This window comes from Pipistrellus kuhlii, unplaced genomic scaffold (genome assembly GCF_014108245.1).
Source record: "Pipistrellus kuhlii isolate mPipKuh1 unplaced genomic scaffold, mPipKuh1.p scaffold_m20_p_3, whole genome shotgun sequence".
NCBI classification, from domain to species: domain Eukaryota; kingdom Metazoa; phylum Chordata; class Mammalia; order Chiroptera; family Vespertilionidae; genus Pipistrellus; species Pipistrellus kuhlii.
This window is the reverse complement of record NW_023425529.1, coordinates 89,162,396-89,170,129: the sequence shown is the minus strand read 5'-3', so window position 1 is coordinate 89,170,129 and position 7,734 is coordinate 89,162,396. Positions and strand designations below refer to the sequence as shown.

At 42.8% G+C, this 7,734-nt stretch overlaps 1 protein-coding gene across 3 annotated transcripts in view; it reads left to right on the top strand.

The window, feature by feature from the left end:
• Window positions 1-306: 306 nt before the first annotated feature.
• The window catches only part of KATNAL1 (katanin catalytic subunit A1 like 1), a 78,321-nt gene continuing 70,893 nt past the window's right edge, over window positions 307-7,734 (top strand). Inside the window, exon 1 of one of the 3 annotated variants that reach the window (XM_036458159.2) lies at window positions 307-520. The gene's annotated coding sequence lies outside the window, so the exon portion shown is untranslated. Of the gene's footprint in view, window positions 521-554; window positions 869-7,734 lie in introns of those variants that run through there. The other 2 variants (XM_045588483.1, XM_036458157.2) reach the window with 2 other exon arrangements.

The window sequence follows — 7,734 nt, the reverse complement described above, 5'->3', positions numbered from 1 at the left end:
CAGAAAATGGCAGGACGGAGGTATGAAGGGTTGCAAACGTGATTTCATTGGTGAGAGCCCACAAACGGCGGTGGCTCAGACTGCAAAGCGGCGGAAGGACCAGCCTTCCGGGATGCGCTCCTCTGATGATACAGCCGCACTCACGCGCTCAGCCTCGGAACGGGGCACGCCGCCAGCGGGATGGCTGCTGGCAGGCTCATCAAACAGCCCTAGAGCGCAATTAGTCACCGTCCTCCTCCTCCTCAAAGCCACCGTCTCCCTCCCTCACATACCCACGCACCTCGTTTCCCCCGCAGGCGGCGGGATTCCCAGGCTCCTCCCTTCGCTGACTCCCAGAACTCCCTCCCTGACACCACCCCGCAGCCCGCGCTGCCATGGCAACCGTACGCCGCGCCGCCGCCCCTTCACGCACGTCGTGAACTAACGGATTCCGTAGCGGCGGAGCGGTGGCCAGGGCTCCACCCCCGCCCCACCTGACCTGGACCGCATAGCCATCAGTCGGCCTGCCTCCGGCATCGGGGTAATGAGTCCAGGAGAAACCGGCGTGAGCGGGAGAGCAGGCGGTGGGGCGCCCAGGGTGACAGCCATACTCGGTCCCCTGTCGCTGGCCCCTGAGCGCCAGCCTTCGCGCCGGGAGCGGGAGAGGCGCGGGTCATTGTGGGGATTGTAGTGCAGTGGCTTCTCTGGCTCATGGTTTTGGATGGGCGGCCTGGACGGGTGACTGACTACAAAGCCCAGCGGCCCCGACGGCTGGGAGAGACCGATAAACCTTAAGCGGACCGCAGGAGTGAATAATCTCTCTTTGTGGTGAGGGGTTCTTGGGTGGTCGCGGAACGTGACTCTGTGGAGCTAGGAAAGGGAAGTGGAGGTGAGACTTGACTTTCCGCCCAGCCGTGGGCCCGCCCTGGTTGCCGGGCTTGGCCCTCCCGGGCGGGGCCAGCGCCTGGCGTTGTCTCAGGGAGGAGCCGCCAGCCACCCCTGGGCCTGCGGAGCCTCTGACCCCCAGGTTGCTGCCTCTCGGTGCAGAACCATAGGTATGGCACACGTTTGATGTGAGACCCGAGGAGCTCAATTTTATCAGACTCTCCTTTCCCTGATACGTTTATTTCTACATATTTAATTATGTTTATTCTGCAGTAGCCCAGAGGTGTTTGCATACTAAACCCATTGATTAATAATTCATTGACGTTTAAGGGTTAAGTCTAGACATGGTAAAAGATACCTTGCTATTATATGGTAGTACCTGGAGTTTTTGCCGTTTTGCATTTTTGCATTTTACTTCTTGAGGGTTAGGATTGCAAAATGAGTTATCCTCCTCCCCCAGCTTAAACAGTGCCTACACATATTTTGATTCAATTTTGAAGATTAGGTCAACTCTAAAAATGGAAGACTTTTTTTTTTTTTTTTTTTTTTTTTTTAGCAGTGAGTAGTATTTTTATTTTTATTTTTTATTAGTCAGCTGTTTTTTAGAATTTCTCAGGAGCATGCTTTCAGGATGAAAAATGCCGTATTCTATTATATTACTACTACTGCTATTTTTAATCAGTGCTTTGGAGTACCCTTAGTCCCCAGAGTTGGCTTAGGTTTTGGTGGTAAGGAAGCTGGCACAGACTTGGGCAAACCTGCCTTGACGATCCTTAGAATTTTTTTCTTTAATAGATAACCATTCTAGAAATTTTGTGTTTTATATAGGGTGTTGGAAAATTGTTGGTATTATAGTGTGCTTTTTTTGTGTGTGTATTTACTTTTTATTATTTTTAATATATTTTATTGATTTTTCAGAGAGGAAGAGAGAGGGATAGAGAGTTAGAAACACCGATGAGAGAGAACATCTATCAGCTGCCTCTTGCATACCCCCTACTGAGGATGTGCCTGCAGCCAAGGCACATGCCCTTGACTGGAATTGAACCCAGGACCTTTCAGTCCACAGGCCGATGCTCTATCCACTGAGCCAATCCGGTTTCGGCTTTGTGTGTATTTAAACAATAAAACAATTCAAGGCCGGTATCCAATTCCTTTTGTCAATTAAAATGAAGCTAGCCTCTGTAAATTTTTCTTAAAATAGCAATTTTGTACAAGGATATGGAAAGTAGGTTTGGTAAGACCATTAGAAAAAAATTAAAGCAAAAAATTAAAGCCTTCTGTTATATAGTAGTAGAGGCTCAGTGCATGAATTCATGCACAGGTGGGGTCTGTCAGCAGATTAGGGCCAGACAGGCTGGGGGGAGGGGCTGTGGGTGATTGGCTGGTGGGCCCCACCTCCGATTGGGGTGGGGGTTTATTGCAGGTAGAACTGGCTGGGGGAGGCCTGTGGGCCAATTGGGGTGGTGGGGACTGATCAGGAGTGGGTCCTGTGGGGGGGGGGAGGGGCTTTGGGCCAATCGGTGGGACCAGCCAGGGAGAAGGACTGCAGGAGGTTGGCTGGTGGCCGGGGTTGACTAGGAAGAGGGGTGTCAGGAGGTTGGCTACTGGCCCCACCCCATGATCAGCCAGTTCACTGGCTACAGTGGGCGTCATGGTGACCAGTCATTCCGGTTGTTCCAGTGTTCTGGTTGCTATCTTTATATATATATATATATATATATATATATATATATATATACACACACACACACACACACACACACACATAGATACATAGATAGATAGATAGGGACTTGAAGTATTTTATTTATTCATTTAGGATTTATTAAGAATGTATTATGTGCTAGGCATTATGCCAGGTGGTGGGAGTATAGAGATGATACTGTAGAAGATGGTGGGTGTCCTGCATGGGGAAGAGTCATGTCATCACAGTACCAGTAGTGGTCTGGAGATGGGTACAAGTTGCTATAGGAGCCCAGAGTAGGAATTAAAAGTAATATAACACTAACATGTACCCTGTTTCCCTGAAAATAAGACAGTGTCTTATATTAATTTTTTCTCCCAAAGTTGCGCTAGATCTTATTTTCAGGGGATGTCTTATCTTTCCATGCGCTAGGTCTTATTTTTGGAGGATGTCTTATTTTAGGGGAAACATGGTATTGAATACTTACTCTTTAGCCCCTTAGAGAATCCTCACAGTTTTGTGAAATAGCAACTGTCATTTAGAAATGAGAAAACAGACATAGAGATCTTGGCCAAAGTCATAGCTAATAAGATTTGAACCTGGGATTTCAATCTGCATGTGTCTAACTCATCTGAGTCAGGAATTCATTTAATAGTGCCATTCTTTGTACACATTTATAGAAGATTCTGACTGTAAACTTTTTCACTGGAGAGAGGATGAGGAAAGTCATTCTAGGTAAATGGAACAACATGCTTTTTGGATATATTTCAGTGCTTTGTGTTTGAGGGAAAACTAGGCCATTCTGATGACTGAATCCCAGAATACAGTAGTATAGTGGGTGAGGCCAGATCTAAAAGTGCTCAAGTACCATGATAAAGAGTTTAACATTTTCTCCAACCTAGAGTGAGCACTGAAGAATTTCAAGTGAAGTAGTGTTATTGGATTTGTGTTTTAGAAAGAAAAACTCCAGCTTCATTGTGGAGAATGAACCTTGGAGAGGATAGATTTAGAGTGGTGGTAAGGAAACCAATTTTAGAGAAACAATAACAACAACATCCAGTGGAGAAATGAAGAGAATCTGAACTAAGTAGTTGAAAGTATAAAAAGAGATGGATTGTAGAAATATCTATCTTCTTATATATATAAAAGCCTAACATGCAAATTATCCCCTTGGGAGTTTGGGAGACCGGGAGTTCAATTGCTTGCTATGAGGTGTGCTGACTACCATGGGGTGGCGTGGAATGAAGGAAGGCCCTGACCAGTACCCTGACCAGCAGTTGGGGAAGGGAGGCCGGGGGGGGGGGGCGGCAATGGAGGAGGGATAGGAGGGGGAGGAACTACGGAAGACTCCGATTAGCTCTGACTGCTGGCCAGGCCTAGGGACCCTACCCTCTAGTTTAAGAGATATAATTGATCTGACTTAAGAGTCTGGGTGTTGGGGCTAGAAAAATTTGGAACTGTAAGACAACTGATTCCTAGTTTCCTGGCTACAATGACTGACAGGATCATGAAACCATTGGTGGAGGTGAGAAGGAGCAGGTTTTTGTGGCGGTGAAAGATAAAGATAAATCAGTTCAGTTTTGATTAAGGTTCCTGTGGGGCATTCAGGTAAGGATGCATTTGGATCTGGAATTCTGGAGAGAGCCCAGGGCTAGAGGTCGAGCTTTGCTTGCTCATAGTGAAGTTATAGAAGGGAATGGACCAGTTCACAGAGAAGGAATGTGTAGAAATGAAGAAGGGAGAAGTTTGTATATAGAACTCTTGCAAAGCAGCAGCATTTGTGGTGTATGTTGGGCATTTTTGAGAGGAAGTGTGAGTAAAGCTGACACAGTATACTGAGATTAAGAGACAGAGAGGAAGAACCCCAGAGAGCACGCATAACAAATGACAAAGGAGAAGGAAAGTAAGCACAGAGTGGGCCAGAGTATCAGGTGCCTTGGAGAGTGCAAGTAAGGTTAAAGATAGAAGTGTGTCCAATGAATTTGGTGGCTTCAAATAATTTCTAAGCTTTGCAGTAATTAAGAAGAGGAATCTGAGCATAGGTTACTTGAAAAAAAAAGTTTAAAATTTTGCATAATAATATATATCAAAAGGAAAAGGAAATAAATGAGCGCCCATGAGTCCATCACCTATCTGGAAGAATGAACACATAATCAATTTTGTTTCATCTATAACTCCTGCCCCCCAACTGGATTATTTTATAGCTAAACTCAAATATCATATCCTTTTTATCTGTAATTATTTAAATACATATCTTTAAAAGTTAAGGATTACTTAAAAATATGTAAGTATAATATTCTACTCAAAAAATTGACAGTACTTCCTTAATATAAAATTATCAGTCACACTACTTGTTTGATTTTGAGAGTACATTTATTGCAGCTGGGGACAGCGAAACAAGGAAGGGCTTAGAATAGAGGATGCAACAGGTCAGAGCCACGATAGGGCTCCTGTGAGCTTTCTGAGAAAAGGGAGCCTTGGAGACAGATTTCAGCGGGTTAGTCCAGAATGAGTTGCTGCTGCCTATTGCTCCCCTGGAGCCAAATTTTTTAAACTTAAACTTCTCCTAACTCCACTTCTTCAGAATAGACTCGCCCAGGCCGTGGTATTTTGTGGAAGAGCCACACTCAATGGGCCAAAGAGCCGCAGTTGGCCGACCACGGGTTTAGGCGATCCCTGCCTGAGAGGGAAGAAAGGCCTGGGTGTGCTCCTGGGAGGGAGTGTTCTACCCAAACCTTTATTTTAATGAAGCATGGTTATGTAGAAAAGAAAGAGATGAGGCAGTAACAAAAAAGGTTTGTAGGTTGTTTTATTTTGTTTGTTTGCTTTAAGATTGATAACATGCTATTAGGAAGGAAAAACCAATGAAAAGGAAATGTTTGAAGATGTAGAACATGCTATTAGGGGGGAAAAACCAATGAAAAGGAAGTTTGAAGATGTAGAGCAGTGCTCTAAGACAGAGCACTAAGTTAAGTATACAGTTTTACTTATATGTTCCCAAAAATTCTAGTTTAGCGCTTCGTAGTTGGGATTCGGGAATCTGTATTTTAACAACTCCACCAGGTGATTCTAATCATGAGAGAAGTTTGGGAAACACTGATGTAAAGGATGAAAAGAGAGGAGAGAGCTGATAGAGAGAGGTCCCCCAAAATATAGGAAAGGACAGGATGAGCAGGGTGAGACAATTAATTTGTTGCATTGTATCAATATAAGTGCCAACTAAGTGCTGGCTGTGTTCCTAGGTGGAATGCTGGTGTCTGTAGGAGTGAATTGCACTGAGAAGGAAGAAGAGGTGAGGATACTAGCAGATAGGACATTTATAGGTTGGGTGGTGAAAGGTGAGCTAGTTCAAAGCTTCTGGTTTCTAAGAGGTGGATAGGAATAAAGGTTAACTGGTGAGGGAAGAGATTGGGGTTAGGAAAGGATAATGGTGGGAATTTGGCATAACCATTGTGGAAAAGGGACTGAGTTAGCACAGTAAGAATTGTTTCACTGAGCTGAGATTAGAAGTCAGTAATTTTCAGTGACAGCAAAACACGAGGTTGTGTGATTGTTTTCTTTAAATTTTGATTGATTGATTTACTAAAGGAGAGCTTAACATATTGAAGAAACCAGAAACCTGTTGTCTACTGAGAAGAGAATCCAGACCAAGAACTTATGATTGGACCATTCCTCAACAAATTTGGGTTTATTCATTTAACATCATTATTGTCTATTTTGTGTAAATATCAGAGTAAAACTAGATAGACCCTTGCAGATAGTTTGAATTACTACTTTGCACTGTTTTCTCAGCATGCATAATTGAATTCTTTTACACAGAATATTCTCCAGGGTGCAGTGGAAGGGGTCAGGTAGATCTGTTGTCAAGTTCTGGAACTACGGCTTGTTTTCTGTTATCATGGGCAAGTTTCCAAACCTGTACCCATACTAAAAAAGATATAAATACTTTATATTTTACAAATTTGTTGAGAAGACTAGACAGTTTCATGAAGGTAAACCCTCAGTGCTCAATAACTGAATATCTTTCTCTTCCCCATCTTCCCCTCCTTAACAACATGGCAGGATTGTCATTTCTGTTGGCAAAAGATCATGTTCTAGGACTTTACCTTACTATATGAGTCAGGTAGAACAGATAGTAGTTACATTATAAGATGATCTATAAAAGGATTCATCAATTATTCTTTTTAATGAGTCTTCCTTAAACACTATAAAATGTTATTTTATATTCCATCAGTAGTAGTAATGTCTTTGACTTGGTTTCATCTTCAAAGAAACAAAGTTCCACTATGTGATTTGAGATCCTAATAGCTCTAAAATTCTTTCCATTCTCTGATGACATCTCATTTCTGGGCTGATTTATATTATGATCTCACTAATATTTAAGCATCTATTTGTAAATTAAAATACATGTATATTTTAATATATTCAGCATTATCTTAAATACTTTCCTAGGTAACCATAGTTATATATGGTAGGCCTAGTGAAAGTATGAAAGGAAACCATCAACAAATAAAAAGACAACCTTATGAATGGGAGAAGATACTTGCCAGTGATACATCCAATAAAGTGTTGATATTCAAAATTTGTAAGGAACTCATACAACTCATCCCCCCAACACACACACACACACACACACACACACACACACACACAACAGTCCAATTAAAAAATGGGCAAAGGACCTGAGTAGACTCTTCTCCAAAAGGACAGTTAGCCAGCAGACATGAGGGGGTTGGGTTCTCAATGTGACTTGTTATCAGAGAATTTCTAATTGAGACTGCAGTGAGATAACATCTCACATCTGTCAGAATAGCTATCAATAAATCAGCAAACAAGTGTTGGTGAGGATGTGGAGAGCAGGGAGCTCTCATCAACTGTTGGTGGGAACGTAGATTGGTGCAATCAATATGGAAAACAATACAGAGGGTCTTCAAAAAATTAAAAAGGGAACTGCCTTGTGACCAAACAATTCCACTTTTGGGTATGTATCCAGGAAACAAAAATCACTAATTCGGAGAATATGCATCCCTATGTTCATTGCAGTGTTGTTTACAGTGGCCCAGGTGTAGAGGTAACCCAAGTACCCATAGACAAGGGATAAAAAGTGGTGGTCATATATACAATGAATATTACTTGGCTATAAAAAAGAATGAAATCTTACCATTTGCGATAGCTTGGATGGACTT